Consider the following 15,196-nt stretch of genomic DNA (forward strand, 5'->3'; position numbering starts at 1 on the left):
TGACTGTTTACGATTTGTCAATCAAAATTGGTTACAGTAAAAATAGATTCGCTTTCCTCTTATATCTTTCTGTATCTCCGTTAGAGATGATCTTCTCTCTTGCACGCGATCTTATTAAACTTCTATACTTTTTATCCAGATACTATGAAGTATATCTGCATATTATGAAGTATAGATTATACTTATATATAGACTGTGCCAGCTGTGAACACGTCGAAAAAAAAAATTGAGGTTGACAGTTAACCTCTATTTTGAGCAATGCATGCACACTCACACAAAGCGATATACAAATCGCGAGTGTAAGACGTAGCTTGTCACGCACACTAAAGTAATAAAACTGGTCTGTTTTCATCGGAAAAAACGGAACTCTTATAGATTCGTCATGTCTGCCTGTCTGTGCCTGTCATAGCCACGTTTTTCCGAATCTATAAGAACAATACTGTTGAAACTTGGGAAGAAGATGTATTCTGTAAACCGCATTAAGATTTTTATATGTAAAAATAGAAAAAAAAACAATAAATTGTAGGAGTCCCATACTTAGAAATGAAACTCTTTAAGTTTTTTTCACTAAACCCATACGTATCTATGGATAGGTCTTCAAAAATGACATTGAGGCTTTTGATATAAGTTTTTCTAATCTGTTTTTAAAAAAGTTTGCACGAGAGATACTTTTAAAGTGGTCAAATAACCCCCTCCCCCCCTTAAAGTAAGAGAATGATAAAACTAAAAAAAATATATAATATAAAACATCGATCAAAGTTACAAAGATCTACAACTACTGTAGTCGAGGTAATAAACAAATTTCATTTTATTTCATTAGTGTTATCTTAATAATAAATTGTATTTACAGGTGGTTCGCGGTACTTATTCTGTTTTTGCCTTGATCAACGCGCAGAATCAATAAATTTTCTTGGTAATAGATATATAATTATAAGTAATAATAAATTTAGTAAATATTTTGTTTTTATTGTCTACTTAGTTTAACTATGTGTAATAAAATTTGAAAACTGAACTACTTATACTGATAGAAACATTATACTAGAAATTACGAAGAAAGACTTCCCTTGTTGGGAAAGTTGATCACCAATTGGTCACGCTAAAACCTTCAACCGTTCAATTTAAATTTCACTCTAATGAAATGTTAATACTTCCATTGGTCGTATGAGATAGGCTTTAATTTTGTATCGGAAACAACAGGATTTTATTGCAGGAACAACGTGAAAAAAAAGACAATGAAATGTGCTCTTTTTTTATTTTCTTGTAGTGTTTATTGCATGCAAGATGTGAAATTAAATCAACGTTGCTGGGTTGGGCAGTTTGAAGTGATTTTTTTTAAAATGCGCATGCAGAGCGACAGGATTCTCCAACACCGTTGATATATCTATCTCCTTCTAAAATAGTGGAAAGTGTTAGTGACACTGTAAAATCATAACAGGCAACTATAACCATTACATCAGTGTACTAATAGAGGTTTCTATTCAAAGTGGCTGTAACTTGTTACGTTGCGGCCATATTGTTGCGATAAGGCGAAGATTTGCGCAGTCGCAACGTGTCTTAAAAAGCAATTCGAAATATCGTTTATTTTATTATATCAAACCACAGAAGTTATAATTTCTTACGTTTGTACCTAATAAGTATATACACACTAAGAATTTTATTTTGTAGTTATTACATGACAACAATGTTCTATTGTGTACTGCACTACATATTACTTTCATCTATACTAATATATAAAGCTGCAGTGTTTGTTTGTTTGTTTGAACGCGCTAATCTCTGGTACTACTGGTCCGATTTGAATGATTCTTTCAGTGTTGGGTAGTCCATTTATCGAGGAAGGCTATAGGCTATGTTTTTTTTTTCAAAATAAGGGATCCGTAATAAAATTGCTATTTTGTAACACAAGGTGTAAAATCGAAAACCTATTTTTGCGTGCGCTGCAAAAACTATTGACAATAGAACAAAATGATGTGCAGGCTATAATATAGGCAATATTTTATTACTTATAAAACTATCGCGTGAATTATACTTTATATGGCAAAACAACGTTTGCCGGGTCAGCTAGTAATAGATAAGTGGACAACTGAGCCAGAAAACAGATGAGAGCTGCGGGTGTTGAAGTTATCTATATCATATCGAGCTGTATGCAACGCAGTAGCAAGCTCATGTCAGTTCCACAGCGGAAAAACATATGAAAATATAATAAAATAAATTCATTTAAGTCAAAAAACTACACTCAGGTTAAAATGTCAAGTTACATTTTACCATCTACTTACTATCACTTTTTGTGCTTTAATGAGAAGCAATGGCAAGGAACAATCTGGTGCTGCAATAGAAATTCTCGAACGTTCCACTTACTTGGGTAAGAAAAAATATATAAACATATTAAGATATTATAAGAAATATAAACATTGTAAGAATATTTGAAGTTGTTGTAGTTCACGTTGACAAGACCGACTAGTCCTCCCAAACAGCGCTAGCTCACGAACATGACGCGTGGACAGGCCATCGCTCCCCTCGCAGATATTATCTTAGGGAAGAATATGACTCTTCCCACGACTCCACCCCAAGTAATAATATTTAATCAAGCGTGACGCTAACTGCAACGGAAATTCAAATTAAAAAAAATATGAATTTATAGTATGTATAATTAATTGTTTACGAGGTAAGTACAACATTCAACTTCTTATAATAAAAATTTAAAAGCTTTGAGTGACGAAATGTTGTTGAAAAATTGCCGATGATTAGAGATTAAGCAATTAATTCTAAATTATTTTCTGTACTTAATTAATTTGACATATGTAATATATATTTTTAACTTAAGGTTGCTTGGAAATATTGCTAACTTTGCGCTTATCTTATAACTCCAGTGTTGACTGAGAGAATATAAAACAACATTATTTGATAAAAAAAAAAAAAAAAAATATATACTATTTAAATAGGTATGGTTTTGCTGGTTCTTTCCTTGCAACATTATTTGCAAAATAATACCGACGTCAAATCTCTCGTCTTCTATCAATTAAGTTTCATGAGGATGGCTTAAATTGTTTATAAAAAAAAAATTAAATAAATAAGTATAAGTCTCAAATATTCTGGAACAGTCTAGTTACTAACATTAAAAAAGAAAACGACTAGGTAATTCAAGGATAAGGTTCCTGCGGCATGCGCCGGCAGGCGTGTGTCGCTCTGCGCCTTATTTACGAAATCATAACTACGGGCGCACGAATTCCTGGAGGTACCTAAGTTTTATAAGCTGAAGTTGCTATAACTACTCTTACTACCTACACAATATACTTATACAACATAAAATTAGGACATTAAATACTTATAATAACTACATACCGAATGTAATAATTATAATTATCCTTTGAAGAACCTTTGGGGGTCATGCAAGTCAATACTTCAAACTGGCCTTCATTCTAGTTGTTCGCAGTTTCAATCACATATTATGAAGTATTGCTCACATCGCTGGTAAGGTGCACCACAGTATCAGCTCGATCCATTTGACCACGTGCAACGCAGAGCTTCTCGAATCGATAGAGACTACTGACTGATCAGCTCGATCATTTGATGTTGCGAAGAGACGCCGCTTCATTGGGCGTATTGGCCTGCATTAACACGGGGCCGTCGAATTCTATTTTTATACCACACGCCAGTCTTAGATATGGTTAACATGTTACATGGATGTATGGCGATAGTACGGCTTTTACCTGGTTCAACCAAACTATGGAATGAATTTCCTGACGTAGTGTTGCTTAGACGATATGACCACGGTAAGTTCAAAAAATTCATACACCTACCTAAAAGGCAGGCAACGCTTCTGTGATTCCTCTAATTATGTAAGAGAAGATGAGTGGTCGTGATCACTTTACAAGTGACCCAAACAATTGCTTGTCCTTCTCTTCCATTTAAAAAATCCGATTCTGATCCTATCTACTTAGAGACCCTCTTTAGGTGTTGATTGAGTCGCTTCGCTACTAGACCATTTACGGATACGGATAGGAACAATGATTGTTGAGTTAATAATCAGATGGCGCTAGCCTCACGAGCTTGGTCCAAATATTATGAAAGATTTAATAAGAGTTAATATTATCAGTATGCACTAGGATCTCATCACACAGCAAGGGGATTTATTGTTAACTGACCAGTGGGAGGCTCCTTTGTATAAGGCTAGATTATTGGTACCACAACAGCGCCTTTTTCTGTCATGAGGCAATAATCTATTATTGTGTTTCGGGCAAATGAGACTTAACAGCTTATGTCTCAAGGTGACGTACGCAATTGTAGTGCTGCTCAGCATTTTTTGGTTTTTTCTAGAATCCTGAGCGGCCATGCATTTTAATGGGCAGGCCGTATCAAATACAGCCGAACGTCCTGCTCGTCTCTTACTGCCATAAAAAAAACCCTATCAGCACAATAAATATGGCAACAATGACGACGAAATAAATAATAAATATAATAAAATAATAAATGGTGTTCAACATATGGCAAGTATTGAACTCCAGAGAATGAATAACATTTTATTTTTTTGTATTTATCGCTCGCAATCTATACTTGTCTCAGTATCTGCCAAGTATAGCAATACTTCTATTTTTCGGTATAATAATTAGTACAATAAAGTCGTTAGAAAAATATGTGGCAAAACAAACATGCGGGCTATTTGATGGTAAGTAGTCACCTCCATCCATGTCTTTTTTCAGTACGGAGATCGAAGCACACGTAAATTCACTAATTAAGCGCATACGGTTATGAGTTTCAAACTGAAATCATGCAAATGTGCCTCAACCTGCACCACACAGAGCGCACAGTATCATTAAAATATGTGGTAAAACAAGCATGCAGGCTATCTGATGGTAAGTAGTCACCTCCATCCATGCTCTTTTTCAGTCCGGAGATCAAAGAGTTAAAAGTTTCAAACTGAAATCCCCGATTGTGTGCGTGGATTGCAGTAATCAGTAATTTTATTTTAAATTTATCATTATTATCTAAAATCTAAATAGAGATTATTAAAAATAACATTCGGTTGTGGCAACTCTATTACTCTATGCCAAAGTCACCAATTCCATTATGTTTCACTTGACTCATAAAAGTGAGTTTAAAAACTTGGCACTAGCACTACTCACTTGATACGTTGATGGCGTATAGACTTGCATCCCGTGCCACTAATTAAATAAAAAAAAAACGTTGATATACTTCATCTGAATGCACCCTTTACTGATTACTGGAGTTTTGGCGGGAACCTCAATTGGCGCGGTTTACAAAAATTTTGAATTTTAATTTTATATTAATAATTCAAGTATTTCTCATTGTTTTGCTATTAAAAATAATTAATAATATAGTGAGTGGCTGCTGAGATGGAGGGCAATGAGGGGGGCGGGGATAACCCGCCCACCTCACTGAAACGTCCTCGGTCCGAGGACAACCAAATAATAAATGTTGATGGTGATGGTGATGGCGGAGGCGGTGAGAAGGACTTTTTACCCCATTATAAACCCAACTATAAAAGACTATACCCCGAAAATACAATAAATACAAAATTTAAAGTTTACGTTGAGCAGTGTCAGTGAGCAATGAAAAACTGGGCAACAAGAGCCCTACTTATTTAACCATATTTTCGCCAATGACATCAAAGGTATGATGGCTATACAGTGTGTCAACGCAAGTAAAATAGCTGTTATATTTAAACAGTGTAATACGGCTAATAACTTTATTAATAATTGTAATTCTTTAACTAAGCATGGCACGGGGGCATTTATTCCAACTGCTCAAATAGAAAAAATTTGAGTCATAAGATTTGTTCCAACCAATATCTCAAACAAAGAACTTTATAGCAGATTAAGCTCCATTTACGAAATAATAGCTATAAGAAGATTTACAAAGAAAATTGGAAAAGAGCGTGTCCCACTACAGACTGTCAGCATAACTTTTTTATCTAATTTGTTACCCGATAATGTTCAATACGATCTATTCTCTTAATAAACCTGTAAATAATATTGTAGATAATGTAAATAATAATAAGTATGTCTGTACACAACAAGACATTAAAAACCATATTGCTGCCAACAATGATGTGCTGATGGCCCTAGTGCAGACATTGGTGGAACTGGCTAATAAAGGTGATGATGCTCCTACCACTGTTGCAACAATTAAAGATGCTTTAATAAAAAAAGCAAGAACGAAATATAAAAGATTGAAATCAGCAGCGAAAGCTGTTGTATCTAGAAAGAAAGAAGAACGAAAGGATGATTTTGATAGGAGGCTCACTGAAGATTTCCAGTCAAACATCAAGTTCTTCTGGAAATCCATCAAAACAGCCAGAGGAAAAACTTTTACAGCAGAGCTCAGTATAATCAGGAGTCAAGATGGGAGCATTATAAGAGGAGAAAAATGTGTGCTAAAAAGATGGAAAGAGTATTTTGAAAGTTTGTTTGAAAGAGAGGAAGTGCATGAACAACATCCGGCAGCTTCTATTGAAACTAATATAAATGTTGATGAAAGTGAGATAATCATGGATGAAATATTGAAAGCATTGAAAAGTATGAGATTAGGTAAAGCTGCAGGGTATGACAGGATTACCGTCGAGATGCTGAGGGCTGGTCAGGGCATAGTGGCTAGCCAGCTGTACCACCTCTTCAATTTGTGCTGGCGAAATGGGCAAGTACGAGGAGACTGGTGCAAAGCTGTAATCGTGCCATTGTATAAGGGAAAAGGGTCACGAGAGGACTGCAGAAATTACCGCGGTATAAGCCTTCTCAGCGTCGTCGGTAAATTGTATGCAAAAGTGTTGATTGAAAGAGTTGTGAATGAAACAGACGAAAAAGTGTGGGATGCACAAGCGGGATTTAGAAAGGGAATGGGATGTACGGATCAGGTCTTTTCCTTGCGGTGCATAGCCGAAAAGTTTTTGGCTTAAAACAAGAAGGTCTATTGCGCGTTCGTGGATCTAGAAAAGGCCTATGATAGAGTGGTGAGAAATGAATTGTGGTCAGCATTGTCCGCGAACGGTGTGAGCAGTGTCCTCATACGAGCATTGCAATCTCTTAATAGGGATTCTAGTGCTTGTGTAAGGATAAACGGGGCATACACTGAATGGTTTAATATCGAAAAAGGTGTTAGACAAGGATGTGTAGCGTCACCGTGGCTGTTTAATCTGTTCATGAACACTTGCTTGACAGATTTAAAAGAGAATGAAAGTGGGTTGAGAATGAATGAGTTACTCGTCAAATGTTTTCTCTATGCTGATGACCAAGTATTACTTGCATCTTCGGCCGAGGAGTAGCAGGAGATGGTAACTGCTATGAATGGAGCTTTTGCTAGAAAGGGAATCAAGATGAATGTAAAGAAGACGAAAGTGATGGTGCTTGAAAGAGATGAGGTAGTAACAGACTGCAATATCGTGATTGGAGATGAAAAAATTGAACAGGTGAATGAGTTTGTGTATCTGGGTTCTAAATTTACAAGAGATGGAAAGTATGAGAGTGATATTGAAAGAAGAGTGAATGCAGGAAACATGGTTAATGGAGCTTTGCACTCCTTTATGAGCAGGCAGAAGGTGTCTAATAAGGCTCGTTTGGCTGTGCATGAGGGGGTGTTGGTTCCAATACTCATGTACGGAAGTGAAAGTTGGGTATGGCAGAAGAAACATGAAAGCAGAATAAATGCAGTTGAGATGAGAGCGTTGAGAAGTATGATAGGAGTTAAACTGAGTGACAGGATAAGAAATAGTGAGATAAGGAAACGTTGTGGTCTGAAAGAAGATGTGACAAAAATTGAGAAAGGTATGCTGAGATGGTTTGGACATGTCGAGAGAATGAATGAAGAACGATTGACGAAGAAAGTGTATGAGGCCAGTGTGAATGAAAGTGTTGGAAGGGGTAGACCTAGGCGGACGTTTCAAGATCAAATTAGGGACGTCTTAAAAAAAGGCCAGGTCTAGAGTTCCCTAAACCGAAGAGCATGTATGAAAGGAATAATGAAAGTGGACGTAGCGAAACAAGTATGTAAGGATCGTAGCAAGTGGAAAGAAGTGGTATCTGCCTACCCCTACGGGAAACAGGCGTGATTTTATGTATGTTAATAAAAAATTTAAAATAATGGATCCATACCATACTCAATCAAAGTTATGTATCGCTCAATACAATATACAAAGTGCAAATAGCAAAAAACCCTTACTTACTACATTTTTAAATGAAAAGTCTATTGATATATGTTTATTAAATGAAACTTAGTTTAAAGATAATAGTTTTAAAATACCCGGATATAATAAAAACTCTAATAACCATCATAATGGAGTAGCAATACTCATTAAACCTTATTTAAAATATAATATCTTAGACACTACTTTTTATGAAGATATTTAAACCATTACTCTGTCCTTGTCTACTAGTAGTGGAAATTTGACTATTCTTTGTGTTTACTGTTCTAAGGGACATAATATAAGAATAAATAGATTGCAAAATATTATTAATAATCTTCCAAAACCTATTTTCATAGGTGGAGATTTCAATGCCCATCACATTGCATTTGGTTGTATATCTACTAAAAGCAGAGGCCTGGATTTATTCAATGTATTAGATAACTTAGACTTATGTATTTTAAATGATGGCAAATTTACTACTGTCAATAACCCAGGGCGAAATCCTTCCGACACTGATGTTTGTTTCATTAGTGCTGGCCTCGCATCATGTTGCGATTGGTCTGTCCATGATGATACTATGGGAAGTTACCATTATCCAACAATAACAGAGATCTCAATTTGTATTGATGAATATCACATAAATTCTCCAGTAGATAGGTTTATATATAAAAAAGCTTGAAAAAGAAAAAATTGGGTATCATATAAAAATCTCTCCAAAACATTTGATAACCTGGTTTTAAAATTACATGATCCAGTTTCAAGTTACAATGATTTCTGATTGAAATGACAATTCCAAAGTTCACTAAACGAAATAACTTTGTAAGTAGGCAACCAGCACCTTGGTGGAATAATATTTATGAACAAAGTGTTATTGCTTCATATAATGCATTAAAACTATACAGAAATGAGCCTAATATAGATAATTATATAAACTACAAAAAAAGACTATCTCAGAATAGAAAAAGATAGGATGAAATAATTTATGTAACTCTTTTATTAGAACTACTCCAATAAGTAAGATTTGGAATCTCATCAAAATGTTCAAAGGTGTAAGAGTAGGCAATAAATTATATGGAGATGAGTTTATTTCTCCATTTCTAGAGAACTTATCCGATAAAAGTGATTTAACTGAGACTAATGACTTAGATAATTTATATAAATTAAACAATGATGATAAAAATTCAAAATTTTTACTTAATTCATTTACATGGAATGAATTTACAAAGAGTTTACAATCTAGACAAAACACAACTCCAGGTCTCGATGATTATCCTTACATGATTATTAAAAATTTTGATGAATCTGCTCAAAAGGTTTTCCTTAATATCCTAAATCTACTTTGGTACAAGAAAATTATTCCACAATCATGGAAAACTCAATGTGTTATCCCCATACTCAAGCCTGACAAATCTCCGGAGCTTGCCAGTTCTTACAGACCAATATCCTTATCTTCTTGTCTTGGTAAAATATTTGAAAATATGATTAAAGTTTGTCTCAACTGGTATGTTGAATCCAATAATATTATCCCACAATTTCAATACGGATTTCGTAGAGGGTGTTGATGTGCAGATAGTTTTGCCAGTTTAATCTCTGAACTGAAACATACAAAATATAAGAAGTTACACACTGTTTGTGTATTCCTTGATGTTCAAGGTGCTTTTGATAGTGTAGATCCTGCCATACTTGTTAGAATTTTGACTAGATTAGGAATACCAGGACTGCTTAGTAAATGGATATTTAATTTCTTGAATAATAGAATACTATATGTAAAATACAATAATCAATTATTTGGGCCAAAAACTGCATCAAAAGGTACAATGCAGGATGCTGCAATATCACCTTTATTGTACAATATATATACTAGTGAAATTTGTAAATATGTAAATAGTTGTGATGTAAATATTTTACAATTTGCTGATGACATTATTTTATATAGCAGCAATTATAATTTGCAGATTGCCACCAACAAAATTAACCGTTCATTATTTCAACTCTTTCAATATTATCATGAAATTTTACATTTAACGATCAACCCATCTAAAAGCAGTGTAATGATTTTTGGACATGATAACCCAATTTATAATATTTTTTATAATGGACAAATTATTAACAGAGTAAATTCAAAGAAATTTTTAGGCATAACAATAGACAGAAAACTAACATTTGAAAAATATATAAAAACCATATCCAAAAGTGCACTTAAGGGATTAAATGTTATGAAATGTATTGCTGGTATATCCTGGAGAGCAGATCCCAAAATACTTTCAATTTTGTACAAATCTATTGTCAGAAGTGACTTTGACTGTAGCTCACTTGGATTACTTGCTCACTTGGACTTAGCTTAAGGGGAAGGGATGTTGTATAGATGCATCTATGTGTGCGGGCTGCGACCCGGCGTTCATCGCTACGATATAGCTGACAATAAATTAGTGTGTTACCGACTTGCTTGTTTCACTGACGTACGTTCGTGCGCCCTCCCGTTACTTGACAAATACTCAACACTTATGGACTCAGAAAGTGACTCTTTTACAGAGATAACAACATCTAATTGTCTCCACATATATGAGAAGTTCATTTCGTCAATTTTACAAGCTGCTGATGCTTCAATTTCCATAAAAAATCCTGACCGAAAATTAACTTCTTGCCCTCCTTGGTGGGATGCTGAATGCTCCGCCATGGTCCGCCCGCGAAAAGAAGCTGAGAAAATATTCTCCACATCTTGTAGCATGGTAGATTTTATTTCCTTTATACAGATTTCTGCTCGCACATCAAGACTTCTTAATTAAAGACATCAAGCCCAAAAAGAAATCCCTTGGATGGCGTCAATTCTGTGAATCCTTATCTCCTCGTTCCCCCCTTTCCCTCATTTGGAATAATATAAAAACGTATCGTAGAGGTTTTGACATGCCGGACATTTCAAACAATGACCCAAACTCTTTTATAAATCTTTCTTTTGCCATCTAGCTCCTCCCTACGTCCCTGAATCTGATTGCCTTTTTACCCCCGATCCGATTTCTACCCTTTCCGACTCAGACAGAATGAACGATCCTTTTTTTTTCTCCGGACTAACATCTGTTCTTGATCACCTTCATGATTCCTCTCCTAGCGCGGATGGTATACCTTTTTCCTTCATTTGTAAATCCTCTACCCTAGCAAAAAGTCCTTCTTAATATTATCAATTCGTTCTACTCCTCCTGTGTAATCCCGAATTCTTGGAGAACACAAAATATTATACCCATCATTAAACCTGGCAAGGACCCATTGGTTGCTTCCTCCTATCGTTCCATTGCTTTGTCGTCAGTTCTGGCCAAAGTTATGGAAAATTTGGTAAAAAACAGAATAGAATGGATAATAGAAAATAAAAATCTCCTTTCTAATAGCCAATATGGCTTTAGGAAAGGTAAGGGTACGCTGGACAACCTAAGCATCCTTACTTCTGAAAATCGTTTAGCATTTTCTAGAAGCGAGCATGTTGTTGGGGTCTTTCTAGATGTCTCAGCGGCATATGACAACGTTCACCTTCCTCTACTCAGGCAGAAAATGCACCGGCTGAGTATTCCTGTTAGGTTGATCAATATAATTTGTAATATGTTAATGGGTCGCTCTATTTCCGTCCGCCATCAAGGAACCTCCTCCCACCTCGTACTGTCTGGAAGGGCCTCCCACAGGGTTCGGTGTTAAGTCCTATCCTATATAATATATATACTTCTGACATAGGCCTTACTGGTAGCCCATTCTGCAAAATTCTTCAATATGCTGATGATATAGCACTATACTCCATCTCATCTTCTTTTAACTATTCATCATCTTGCTTAAATTCTGCTTTATATTATCTGAATCATCTGAAACTGTTAGGCGAGCTCTGTTTTCGCTGGACGTCAGGAAGTCGAGCGGGCTGGATGGCATTTCTCCAATCGTGCTTAGAACGTGTGCCCCTGAGTTGACGCCGGTGCTAACGCGTTTATTCCGGCACTCTTATTCCAAAGGCGTAGTCCCTGACTCATGGAAGTCAGCCCTTGTCCATCTGATCCAAAAAAAGGAGACAGTTCGGATCCGGCGAACTACAGGCCTATTACTATCACCTCCCTGCTCTCCAAAATCATGAAGAGCATAATTAGCTGCCAACTTTTAGTATACCTAGAGGGTCACCAGTTGATCAACGACCGACAGTACGGCTTTCGCCATGGACGGTCGGCAGGTGATCTTCTGGTATACCTAACACATAAATGGGCGGCGGCTATTGAAAGCAAGGGGGAACGCCTGGCAGTGAGCCAGGATATAGCGAAGGCCTTTGATCGTGCACGAGGCGCTCCTCTCGAAACTTCCATCATTTGGGCTTCCCGAGAGCTTGTGTAAGTGGACCTCCAGATTCCTCACTGGGCGTAGCATACAGGTCGTGGTCGACGGATATTGCTCGAACCCGAAGCCCGTGAATGCTGGAGTGCCCCAAGGCTGTGTGCTATCTCCTACGCTGTTTCTTCTGCATATCAATGTGTGCAACGTAGAGCAGCTCGAATTGTCGGGGACTCAGTGCTCTGTGAACGGCTGGATCACTTGGCGTTGCGTAGAGACGTCGCTTCATTGTGTGTCTTCTACCGCATTTATCACGGGGAGTGTTCCGAAGAGCTGTTTCACCTGATTCCAGCCGCCGAATTCCACCTTCGCACGACACGCCTCAACTAAGGATATCATCCCCACCATCTGGATGTGTGGCGGTACTCCACAGTGCGGTTTTCAAGGAGCTTTCCCCCTCGTACTACAAAGCTGTGGAATGAGCTTCCTTGTGCGGTGTTTCCGGGACGATACGACATTGGTACCTTCAAAAAAAGCGCGTACACCTTCCTTAAAGGCCGGCAACGCTCTTGTGATTCCTCTGGTGTTGCAAGAGAATGTGGGTGGCGGTGATCACTTAACACCAGATGACCCGTACGCTCGTTTGTCCTCCTATTCCATAAAAAAAATCGACCATAACCTCACTTTCTGTTCCCAAATGTACTGCGGTTATTTTTTCGCGAAAACGCACTATACCGGTCATAAATCTCTCAGTAGGTGATGAATCCGTCCCGTTTAAGGATAATGTTAAATTCCTAGGTCTTTTTCTTGACTCTAAGCTCTCCGGTATTCACCACTTGAAGTACATTGTTAAGAAATGTGAGAGGGGTGTTTTTTTTATGGAATAAAGGACAATGGAAGACAAACGAGCGTACGGGTCACCTGTTGTTAAGTGATCACCGCCGCCCACAATCTCCCGCAACACCAGAGGAATCACAGGAGCGTTGCCGGCCTTTAAACTGACTGTAAACGTTATTAGGGCCCTTTCGGGGGTACGCTGGGGTGCCCACCCATTTTGTCAAAAACTTTTATATAATGCTATCGTTCGTAGTCATTTTGATTACGGTAGCTTTCTACTTGAGCCGTGTAGCAAAATAGCCCTGTCCAAATTAGAGAAAATCCAGTCCAAATGCTTACGAATCATAACTGGTGCTATGAAATGTTCTCCGGTCAACGCTCTCCAAGTGGAGTGTGCAGACCCACCTCTTCACCTTCGCTGTCAGTACCTAGTCCTAACTAACGTAATCCAATTTAGCGCACACCCCCTTCTTGATATTCTGCACTCTTTGTCTATAACTATTCAAACTTCTTTATATTAGTCTCATAAAGATCCGCCTCCGTTAATTAATTCTTATACTAAATTTAAAGCCTTTCCGTACCCATTTACCAATCAGCCTTATGCCCAGTCTTTGAAGTAGAATATCAGTCTCTCATTTTCCAACCTAAAATTTTCTTTGACTTTGGAATTACTAAACACTGCCCTGAAGCCAATAGAAAATTTTATTCCATTCTATCTTCTGATTGGTCTGATTGGGTGACGTTGTACACGGACGCATCCAAATTATCCAACAATAGCTGGGTCGGGTCTGCAGTTTGGATCCCTAAGTTCCGTATTATTTTAAATTACAAAAGTCCCCCGCAGAATTCTATCTTTACTGGCGAATCAATTGCCCTGTCAGAGGCGGTGTCATATGTTGAATCACGTAAGATCAACAAGGTTTTAATCTTGTCTTTAATCTTGTTAACAAAAAATCCTTTCAAGTCTTCAAACAACTTCACAATTCATTTTAAGAACAAAGGCATCCCTGTACAGATGTCACATAATGGGAATAGAAGTTGCATTAGCTTGGATACCTAGCCATCTAGGGATAACTGGCATTGAAATTGCAGACTCGTGCGCTACAGACGCGATTCAGTCTGGAACATTAAAATTTAATTACTGTTTTCCTCGAGATCTACGCGCTATGTCTAAACACTTTCTGGTTGATTCATGGAATGCTTTATGGCAAATCATAAAACAAACTAAAGGTAAATTCTATGGTTCTATCCAACCCTTTATCCCCTGTAAGCCCTGGTTCTTTCCTCAAAAAAAAACAAAATAAACTTTTCACTTCTGTCATCATACGACTTCGCTTGGGATTTGTCTGTTCCCCAGTATTTTTGGCCAAGATCCGGGTAAGGGACCATTCTATATGTGAATGTGGCCTTGAGGAAGGTACTCTTGAACATATTTTTTTCTATTGCCCTAAATTGTCAATTCCTTTATATGACCTTCTACCGAAGGATATCCCTCGCCCCATCAACATCCCTTTTCTTCTTACTTTATGCCATTCCCCTTTCATAAAGATTCTTTACAAATTTATTTCCCGCAATAATATTAAATTGTAATTTCTATCCTCCATACTTTACGCTTCTATTAGGCACATATTCCCGCTTACATTCACACATTTCGCCCTTGAACTTAGATTAGATACTAACAAGGTAGTTAATATTATGGGTGTTTATTACTAATCGTACTAACTCTTGTTGCCTATTCTTCAGTTCACAAAAAAACCACAGCTATATCAACCGATCATTTCCTTTTAAATCAGCTCTTTATATACTTCAATCAGCTAAATTAAAATAAAAAATCTCTCCACCTTGACGTTGGCCGAATCGTCAACATTCAGTCGACGGAGCCAGTTAATATAAAAAAAAAAGGCGTTGTCCCACCCCTGCTTCACAAACTCA

General features: G+C 37.0%; 1 long non-coding RNA gene across 1 annotated transcript; it reads right to left on the reverse strand.

The window, feature by feature from the left end:
• Positions 1-9,308: 9,308 nt before the first annotated feature.
• Positions 9,309-10,447, reverse strand: LOC126967512 (uncharacterized). Its single transcript, XR_007730010.1, has 2 exons — positions 10,296-10,447; positions 9,309-9,729 (listed from the first exon to the last, which is right to left on the reverse strand). It is a non-coding gene; the product is annotated as an uncharacterized LOC126967512 (long non-coding RNA).
• Between the last annotated feature and the right edge of the window lie 4,749 nt (positions 10,448-15,196).

Source organism: Leptidea sinapis, chromosome 13, assembly GCF_905404315.1.
Source record: "Leptidea sinapis chromosome 13, ilLepSina1.1, whole genome shotgun sequence".
Classification (NCBI taxonomy): domain Eukaryota; kingdom Metazoa; phylum Arthropoda; class Insecta; order Lepidoptera; family Pieridae; genus Leptidea; species Leptidea sinapis.